Genomic DNA, 10951 nt, shown 5'->3' on the forward strand with positions numbered 1-10951 from the left:
CATGGTAGCAAGGCCACATCTTGGGTGAGCACCTTCCTTCCTTTTGATGTTTGCTGGAGTAATAGGGTCTCTCTGGAAGCTTGTCTCTGAATTTGGCAGAAGCGTCCTTCGCTCGCAGTTCAGATACAAGGGTAACGAGGATAGGTTTACTCGCAATCAGCGCTTCTGGAAGAGGGGATTTGGGGTTTTTTTACTGTCTGTGTGGGTAATTCTGAAATCTTCTGGTTGGAGCAGATAACATACAGCTGAGGATGCTCTGTCAGCTGCCCATCACTGTTCTTTATTTCAATCCTTCCTTTTGCACTTGCAGTCCTTTCCACCATGTGTGCCTGTACTTCTAGGCAATTCCTACTTACAGAAGGTAAGACAAATGACCAAAACTGAAACTTGCTCAGAGGCAGATATGGTTTTTCTTACATTAATTAAAGAAATTAGGAGATGATGAAGGCATAGCCACAGGAAATATTTCAGCTTTTATGTCATGGGCTGATATATTTTGATTTAGAGGAGAGATTTTTAAATCCCTCGTTGATGGCTTTCAGCATGTCCCTTTCCAAAAGTAACTAGTAAGCACAAACACAGACTGCTCGCTAGAGTAAATTGCCAGCAGTAATAAAGCTGGGGCTCTTAATTATGCTGGAACTCATTGCTCCCCTTTCTTCTGAGGTTTCAAGGTTTGCTCAGTTGAGAAGGCTGAAATCAGAAACCTCACCTAGTAATTAAACCAAAGCCTCCAGTTTAAGAGATGTCAGCCTTATCCTTCAATAACAAAGTGAAAGCATTCCTGTTGTTCTCCCATGTAAGCAAATGTCATTTTTCCTCAAAATTTTCTGATGTCTCCAAACCTATTTTTCACAATTTATGATTTTCAAGCCTGTTTACATTCCCATTGAATATCAATAGTTGTCCAGAAATACTAAATGGTAATGAGAAAAGCTGAAGGGCACTCATACATGGAAGAAAAAGGAGGCTGAATGTCTTTAATTTGTACCTTTCCTGTGTTAGCAACTAATTTCAAAATTGTGAACATTTCAAATAGTTTTACACACATATTTGAAAGACAAGGCTTCACTATATTGACGGATCTCATTCCCAAAAGATAAAACTATGGGTTTTTGTCAGTTTTTCCAAAGACAGAAGCCTTTTATTAGATCATAAATTATTGGGAGGACAGAGTTGATAGACTTCTTTAGGCTGATAATGTACTTTGAAAGAAAAGGCAGTTTTACACTTCTGCAAAATCGTATTTAAAATATTTATATACCTATCAACGGAGACACTGAGGTAATTCACCTCTGGGTCGCTGGTTCAAAACCAAACCAGCTCTTTTACATCCAAAATGTGCTGCCTTCTGACAGCTGTAGAGTTGCCTAGGTTTTTCTGTTATGATCCTATCAAGCTTGCTCCTTGCATCGTATAGTCCTCTTGGATAAAATTTGGCAACATCCACAAGAGAGGACAGAAAAGCAAATAAAGTTGAACTTTTTGTTTTCACAGTTTTTCAGAATGAGGTGGGTGAGATATCACAGGACCAAGCAATAAATTCCCTATTCGAGCTAATACAATATGTATTATTAGGAAATGCACCGTATATAGCTCATAAATAGCTAGTCTGCTGTACACAGAATGCCTGCAGTCTCATAAAATGTTATTCTTTTGCTTTATCTTGTTAGTATAATATGAAGCTTCATTAAGCCGCCAGATGAATCATATAGTAATTGGATATAATGAATTTAATTATGTAATTTCTTTTTTCATAATGAAACAAAGTCATATTTTACAAACAGGCAAAGTATTGTTTGGAGTGACAGATTTAAGCTAGCGTTTGGCAAGAAAAGCACAACTGAGGACTGATGGCTCTTCTTTTTTTTTTTTTTCCTGGTTTTATCTGAGCTTCACTGTTTGGATTTGTCTACGCAGGGACCACAACTGAATCTGTGCTAAACAGAGGAAACTTCATGTTCATGGCCTGTGGGCACTGGTGGAAGGTGAGCCACCTCCAGCAAGTCATCCTCAGTCTGCGTGGTGGAGCCAATAACCAGGAGCAAGTCTCGTGCCTGGAGGAAGGAGAGTGGGGATGACCAAGCAACATCACCAGAATTACCCTAATGAACGTGCCTCAAGTTCCAGTATCTTCTCTCCATTACTGGCCAGAAATGGGTGTTTCTTTTCGGTTTTGACCCCAGCAGCTCACAGGAAGTGAGAAATCAACACCTCTGTGTTAGGGTCACCCCTCTCTGCAGTACCTGCTGTCAGGGCATGCCAATCTAGCAGCTAGCAATTAAACAACAATATCATCTCTAAGGGAGGTCCTTTGCCAGGAGCCTGATCCTGCCCCTCTCAGGTGCCACCGATTCCTCTGCGAGATGGAGGGGCTCAGAGTCTCCCAGAAACAGCTCAACATTTCACAGGGCGAGGTATTAATGTCAGCCCTTCCCTTCCTAACTCCCATTAATGACTTTCTGATGACCTGTGCTTATAATATCCTCCACCCTTCTCACTACTTGGCCATTGAAGATGTTCCAAGGAAATGAAACCTAATGATAAAACAGTACTTGAAATATCAACATCCCTGGCCTAATTAGAGCTGGGCCAATGGCCCTAATTGCATAACTGAAATGCACCCAGTTGAGTTCTTTCTATTGTAACTTGACTACACGTCTCGGCCCTGATTAATAGAGACAGCGCTGCAAACTAAAATGCAGTTAATTTATTGTAAGTTTTATTAGGCATATAAAAGGAGACCAGGAATTACTAGCCTTTCGTTGCTAGAGATACATTTCATCTATGACTCAGACCAGATTCTTCACAGATTAAGCTTGTTAATTTTACTTATTGCCAACATTCTTCACCGCATTGCTGGAGCGAGAGCCATGGGCTCTTGTCTAGAGCGGACGGTATGAAAAGAACCGGGGGCTTTGGACAACAGTAACATTAACTACTTTGTCCTTTTAATTCATCTAATTACATGCAAGAAAAAAGAAACAGACCATTTGCAGGCTGCCTTTAGTTGCCTTTCTGCAGTGATGCTGAGCCAGTGCTTTTGTAGGCTTTTTGTTGTCTTATTAGCGAGCTTTTGTTCAGAGAGATGGTTAAAGCCATTTTCAGCAGCTAGCGAGATGAAACAGTTTCAATAAGGACACAATGTACTTGTTTAAAATACCTTTCAAAATGCTTGAAACCATTAAGGGGGAGGTGCTACAAATAAAAGTTGGATTTTTTTTTGTTATAATGTTTTACCCTAATAATAGCTTTTATTTTATTATAATCCATTAGTTGACAATATTATTCTATAGATTATTAGGCTGCAATTTTGTTATTTCATCACACTTTCAGCACTCACAGAGCTGGAAGCCACAAATTTCTGTATAATATGCTTTCAATTTTGTTAAAATCTGTATTTAACCGGTTTGGCTGTGAAACATCTTGGGAGAAAATGTGTCTTTAATTCTGTCCTGATTAGCCTAATGGTTGACAGGGCTGAGTAGTGACATGATGGTATCTTATTTTCTACTATTCCTACTGTTACCTTTTCCCTGACAGATTTTATTTATTATTTTCACTTCTCCAGAGCTAACAAGTCCAAGTGTAATCCACAACTTCCACTAAAGGGAATTTATCCCTTGTTGAATGAACATCACAGTTAGAAAATCTAATTAAAAAGAGCTGATGTTCCTGGTTTGCTGGCAGGCTAATAGTAATGTGAGGCTTTTGAAAAATTTAGTGCCTACAGGTAAAATAAAAGTGTATTTAGCATTCAGTGGTCACAAACAGAAGGTGATTCAGAACTGTAGCTGGGGAAGGCTGGAAATAAGGCAGGCAAGACTTCTTGGTTAATGTGGGGAAAATGGTAATATGTTTTCCTGTTTCACATCTTCTGTTTACTTACCTAAAATTGTGCTAGTACCATGGCTATGGCAAAGTGCTGAGCTTTCTGCAAGAAGTGGCTAAAATTTGGAATGTAAATCTATTAACAAAAATTTACAATCACTTTTTAATCTGCATATTTTTTCTAATTATCAGAAGTTAACTTAGTGCTGAGGAAAGATTTCTCGTGCAATGTGCAGAGCTAAACAACTGGCAAGCCAAGACAGACCAGTGAGGACAACTTCATTTGACTCCGTGGCTGCCCTGGGTGCAAATGGTGTGACCATCAAAGCCTTTTCTCACGCTGCTCCAACCCCTTCTGTTGATTTTGTTGTGCATCTTGGAGAACTTATGTGTGGGGCTACAACAACTGTGTGGTTAGATCAGCTTCATGGGAACGCCATACTGATAGGCAATTTGAAAATGAGGTCTGCTGTTGTTGTAAACCAAGGGAATGCAGATAGGCTGGGCATTGAGCCGGCAAGGAGAAAGGCTACAAGAGCTGTGCCCCAAATCCATTTCTTGATACTAAATCCTGTATAAGTTACTTTCAACTGTTCGCATTCTCTCTCCATTTTTTTTTTTAACAGATCAGGCTAATACAGCATTTACAGTGCCATTTATGTATATTACCACAGGATTTTATAGTCGCTTTCCCAATGAAACAATCAGGAAGATTATAGTGGCGGATTCTGGCATGGGCTTACTAGGCTGACCTGAGCCTACAAGCACTGTTCATATGAAACAAGGAGCCCCTGTCACCAAGACAGCCCCTCCTGATTCATTGCTCACGCTTCGGAGGCGCAAAGGAGGCATTAAGCCTTGCCCAAGTCCAGTCTGGCCAGTTCCTGAGGTCAGATTTAGCAGCTTTAGGGCTGATGTAACTTTTGCACACACAACAGTCTATGATCCCACAAGCTGGTCCACGAAGGAAACACCACAGAAGCTTTCGCTGTGGTTCTTGGCAAGCCTAAGGACATGCACATGCAGATCAGACAGCAGGATGAGGACCTTGGACACTGGATAAATATTTTCCTATAATGTGTCACGAAATTCATTGAGAACAAGAGCAAAATAGACCTATGCTCTAAGGACTCATTTAACTGGCTCAGACCACGGTCACATTCGGTATTTGAAATAAGTTATATCCCAACTTATTACTTATTGTGAGACGATGCTTCCCCCACAGATTGCCAATAGCCTAACATATGATTTGTGATTTAGAGATGCTGATTAAGGGATTGTAAGGACCACCAAGTTGTGGCCATGGTCCAGGAAAAAATGTGAATGTTTGATTAAAGTTGAAAAAAAACCCTTGCCTTTCAACACACAGAGGATGGATCAGGGCCTTAGCTCATGCGTGTTCTGTGCATTTGCTAAGCTGGCTGCTGACTTTGTGTATCCTGAATGTGATTACACTCTGTCTTCCGCAGCAGTCATAAGAGAAACGTTTTTAGATAGGGAATGGTAGGAAACCATGATTCCTTATTACCATTTATTTTCCTCAAGCAAAACTGGAACGGGGTCACATATATTCATGTTTTGTGAATTAAAATCTTCAATCTTCCTGTAGATGTGCCTAGTGCATGCAGTGAGTTTCTGCTGTGGTGTGTTATAAGATGTTGGATAGATTCGTTTGTGGTGAGACTTAGTGCCTTCTTCCAGTGCACTGATTTGTACATACTGGCTCCTAAGTGCGAATATGAAGCCACAGAAAAGCTATACCCAGTTAAATACCTAATTCCCTAGCTGAACAATCCAATTGGTGAATAATAAATTTATAGGTATACTGTGTGTTTTATGGGATTTTAAGAGAGTTTTTCTTTTCCTTATCTTTTTCACTACTTCCAGGGAAACCAGAAAATAATTCAGTGAAATTTACCAGTGAAAATGGATTCTTCCATAAAATTATCAACAAATCGGAAAGTGCTCGTAGCCTGTTATATCTTAAATTGCTGGTGTGATTTATATCTTGCAGAGAGAATATAATGTTCCCCACATTCTCTTCCAGATAGATTTTTTTATAAAAAATAATAAAACCTAAAAGTATGCTGGGAATCATGAATATGCCAAATGTGTGTGCAACTTATGGCAACTACAGGAGACTAATAGTAATTTTTATTCTCTACAAAATGTAACTCATTTCTTTTTAATGGTAATATGTTGGCTCGAAGTGCGTCTCTTCAGGCAGATAGAGGAAAAACTATAGAGACCTCACACAAATAGGTCTTTTGATATTCCTTCTGATAAGGCCACCCTTTTAGAGAACAAAAATTAAGTTTGGCCGCACATTGTAACATCCATGTGTTTGACCATTGAACGCAATGTGTGGCCATTAGAAATAAAAGAAAAATCAATAGGGTTTCATTAAAACAGCAGGCAATCAGGGCTACAGCACTAGCTTAATTACAGTTTCAGTAGCATTTGCTTTAATTGGAAAGAATAAAAGAAGTGAAGTGGAGTGAATGAAGAAATTAGCATATCTATCACTGTTGTCACATTGTACTGTGGCCTTAAAGCACTGTTTGCTCTTTAGTATCCCTGATGCTTTGTGAGGCCATGAAAAAATATGGAAAGGCAATTAGCAAATAATCAGATTGCACCTTTGCAGGATTATAATTAAAGATCTTTATAATGCCGGGAATGTATTTTTTTATCTTTATTATATACACCAGATATAAATTGCATTGGTTGCATTCGTACAGCATTGTGCAAACATACGTACAACCGATAGAAGAAGAAGGGTTTTGTACTGTATGTTTGATGCTCTCCAGTGGGAGTTATCCTGCAGACTGCTGTCAGGCAAAAAAACCCTCTTCGTACAGCAGTAACCTCCGGCAATTAGGTGACTGTCCAGGCAATAAGCAACTTAGTAAAGAGGCAAGAAATGAAGCCAGGGCAAACAGCTGTGTCTCCTGAGCTTGTGGCAGGGGCAGCAGAAGGACACATCCAGATTCGTGCTGCCCTCAGCCATGAATCAGTATGAGTAGACAGTGAGGTGGCCCCTACTGCCCCTTAGTCCTCTACAAGTGTAGAGGATGCACAGCTGATGCCCAATAAAATTCACCGCCAGGCTCCAAGCCGGGTCTTGGTGACCCCCTAAGACTTGTGTGAGCTTCAGATCTGGACCTGAGCAAACACCTACTCCACGTGCAGAAGACAAGCCACCCCATCCAATGTTTTCCCACCTCTGCAGCCATTGACAGAGCAGGCATCACCTCCAGTCCTGGTAATCTAAGAGTGACACCGTCCACAGGACATGTTTGGGCTTCTGCTAAAGCAACCTTAAAAGCTGAAGTTATCAAAGACATTTCCTTAGAGGCATTTTCATTTTAAATGAGTTGAAGGCAAAGGAGTCTGGATTCAATATCTGTCAGCAACCAGATATCGGGCAGTTCATTTCACTTCTATCTCACCCTATTAGAATTAGGAATAAAACTCTTCCTTCATACTTACAGAGATCAACCAGCAAAGTGGCATTTTTACCTCTTTTATGCAGACATCTATTGAGGCCAGCAGTTACACCAAAGCACAGCTAATATTAGTGAGATCACAGGTAGGCCAAAAATTATGTAAAAGAGCTAATATATTATTCTGACTACTTCTGAAAAGTTAATTCAAATGTCAATTATCTTCTTGTTATTAAATTGCTCATAAAGCAATCATGACTTTCATGGAATAATTCACTCCCTGAAATTATTTTGTGATTATTTGGGGAAAAAAGAAGCATGTTTCTGTTAACAGATTATTCATGAATGATTCATTACAATTAATTTTGAATATTCTGACAAATATTTTACTTGTCTTGTTGTGTGTCCCATCCTTTACACAATGCTCAATACATACATGCTTTGGGGGGTTTTTTTACCTTTTTTGTCTCTCTGTGACATGAGACCTCTGGTTTCTTCGAGATGCATCATGTTTCTGTAACCCTCAAGTCCTAACTTCTTAAAGGATTTCGTAGAGTATGAGAGCTCCAAATGCATATGCAAAGCTGGGATGTTTGGATAACATTGCACAAAGACACACCAGAGATCAGGGAGCAGAATCTAGACCAAAAGTTTGTGACTGATAAATACAAGACTGAACCTATGTTTGTAAAGAGAAATAAATTACTAAATATATAGGTAGGTACTTAGAGCAGTTTTCAAAATCATCCTCTCAGCAGTGGATGGTGTTAAACAAATTAAAAATCAGTGTAAATTAGGCACCTGGAAGGTATAAATCTCAGTCCATTCACAGTTGCAAGCTTGCTTGTGAAAACATTATGTGTTCACTATTTCCATCTTCTTTTCATGGCCCTACCTTTATGCAAAGAACAATTCAAAAGATCCATAAAATGGGGAAAGACACTAAAAATCCTACCCATTTTTGGAATTGTAATAAAATTCTCATTTGTAATAAAATTTCTGAATGAGCAAACATTCCTGTGGTTCATACTAGACCACTGCAGACTCCTGAAGCTTGCCATCGTTTGCTCCCAACTTGAGTACCAAACTTCTACCCCAAAGTCACTGGTAGAGCAGCTGCAGGGTGTCTTCTCACAGCCCAGGGGCTCTGAAACACCAGAAGATGGTGACATGAGAACAAAGACATGGAACCAGCTCCCCACAAAGGAGCTGGAAAGAAGGCAGTGTAGGGAGACAAATGTTTTGATAAATTACTACAAACAAAAGTGAATAGAATTAATTGCAGGTTTGATACTGTTTTAAGCACTGTCGAATAAAGCATCCTTTTACACAGCTACTATTGAATTAACTTCCTAAAGTTACTGCAAATGCCTTTTGGCCAGAGGATTCTTGAAGGGCAGAAATATATTTATGGAGTGGAAACCCAATTTGAGGAGGAACTTCCACAGACACAAACAAATGCCTCAAACCAGTTTGGCTGTACGTGATAACCCTATTTGTAATTAAAGGTTAAAGTATACTTAAACCAGTTTGGCAGTTAAAAACAATTTTAATTGAAAATATACATTTGTAATTGCAAATGGAAAGATTTCCTGTAATAGCAGTAACAGACCCATTTTCTAATAAGATGAACAATACAGTTGATGACTGAAGCATCTGTATATAGTTACATACAGCATTTCTGTACTGCAGGCTGCCAATTTATTTCAGCAGTGAAAAGCTTGATTTATTGTTTGTAGCATTACCATCTGTTGTAGTTATTACAGAAATTATATATAAACCAGTTAGTAAACACTTTGCCCCATTGTCTGTTGTTTTGATAATCACCCATAATAACATCTAGCATCAATATGGTCTTTAAACCCGATTTGGGAGTTAATGGAATAAGAGGAGGCAGTCAGTATATGCACCAGGGTAATGTCATTAGGAATGTTTGTGAAGAACAAATTAAATCAGTTGTAAATTGTGCTCTCAAGTCAGCCAGAAAACCAGTCTTGTTCAGGAGAAGGGATTTATATTTTAACCTCGTGCAGAAAATGTACTTAAGCAGATTAAAATAAAATAGGGACTTCGTCGATGGATGTAAATGGTAATTGCTGGAGCTCTAATGGCTTCCTGTTGGCTATGTCATGCAGTGGGCACAGCTATTTTAAAGTTAACCAGTGCTTGAGGTCATACTTTTACAGATTCAGTCATTAAACAGGACTAGACATGTCACTAAATGGCTGATTATTCAAATGATGAGCCTGCTCAAAAGTTACCCATGTCATATTCTGGACAGAAGATTAAAAAAAAAAAATTTTAAGAGAGAGTCAAAATAAAATAAAGATGAAATGAATTCAAGTATAAGTCAATAGAAGCGTCTGTATGGGGTCTCATTTGTTTTGGATGGCAGACTGCTTTATATCAGTTTGTAGTAGTTGGTTGAATTATTCACGCTGGGCTTTTTCTTGTGTACAAATAGTTTTATGTATCACAAGTGCAGTCTCTCAATGAATTATCATATACTGAAGTATTATCTGTATGAGAAGTTGTACAGGTTGTAGGTATATGAGAAATAGATTTATTATATACTGGTGCAATTTATTATGTGCCTGTGACCTTTTCACTTGCCCACCTACATGTCGGCACTGTAATGTTGTTTTAGCACCATTTTAGTGATATACTGAAAAGTCGAATACAGAGTTTTCTGAAGACTCCAGCTGCATGAACCTTTTCTTTCAAAACAAAATATCGCTTCTCATAACTAATCTCTTTGTTTCATCTGCACCAAAGATGATCAACATGGTCTTGTTTATAAGTTAAATATTAAAGGCATATTCTGAGTTCCAGTCATATTTGAATTAGTAAAAATGGCAAACGTCAAGCTAAAAATCATGGTTTTCGTAGGCTGGTAGGTAAGAAATAACCACCAATATTTAAAACACAAGCAACGTCTTTGCATGGTTCTTATTAGTAGATCTATTTCTCTAACAGTGCACATGAGCTTTAGGTGGTGCCAAGGAGAATCAGAGAGGAGAGAGGTTGCTTCCAGGGCTGAGGGCATGCTGGAGAAAGCCTGCCAATGCCACCTCGCCACCATGCCATAAACCCAGTGATGATTCCTCCACTGAGTGAACTGAGAAGTAAAGAGCTCTCATGGAGCAGGGTTCTCCAAGCTTTATGAGCAAAACCAAGATATTCTCTCTGCCCCGAAATGCCCAGGCTTGCCAGTGCAGATCCTAGAGCAGAGCTGGCATGTGCTGCTGGAGGGATGGAAGTGCTAACTTTTTCAGGCAACCGCTGATTTGCTCATTCCCACTCCCTGCAATTCATAGAATCATAGAATCATAGAATCATTAAAGGTTGGAAGAGACCTCCAAGATCATCGAGTCCAACCGTCAACCCAACACCACCAGGCCCACTAAACCATGTCCCTAAGCGCCTCATCTACCTGTCTTTTAAATACTTCCAGGGATGGTGACTCAACCACTTCCCTGGGCAGCCTGTTCCAATGTTTAACCACTCTTTCAGTAAAGAAATTTTTCCTCACATCCAATCTAAACCTCCCCTGGCGCAACTTGAGGCCATTTCCTCTCGTCCTTTCACCAGCTACTTGGGAGAAGAGACCGACACCCACCTCGCTACAACCTCCTTTCAGGTAGTTGTAGAGAGCAATGAGGTCTCCCCTCAGC

The sequence above is a fragment of the Pygoscelis adeliae genome, unplaced genomic scaffold (genome assembly GCF_000699105.1).
Source record: "Pygoscelis adeliae isolate BGI_AS28 unplaced genomic scaffold, ASM69910v1 Scaffold4, whole genome shotgun sequence".
NCBI classification, from domain to species: Eukaryota; Metazoa; Chordata; class Aves; order Sphenisciformes; family Spheniscidae; genus Pygoscelis; species Pygoscelis adeliae.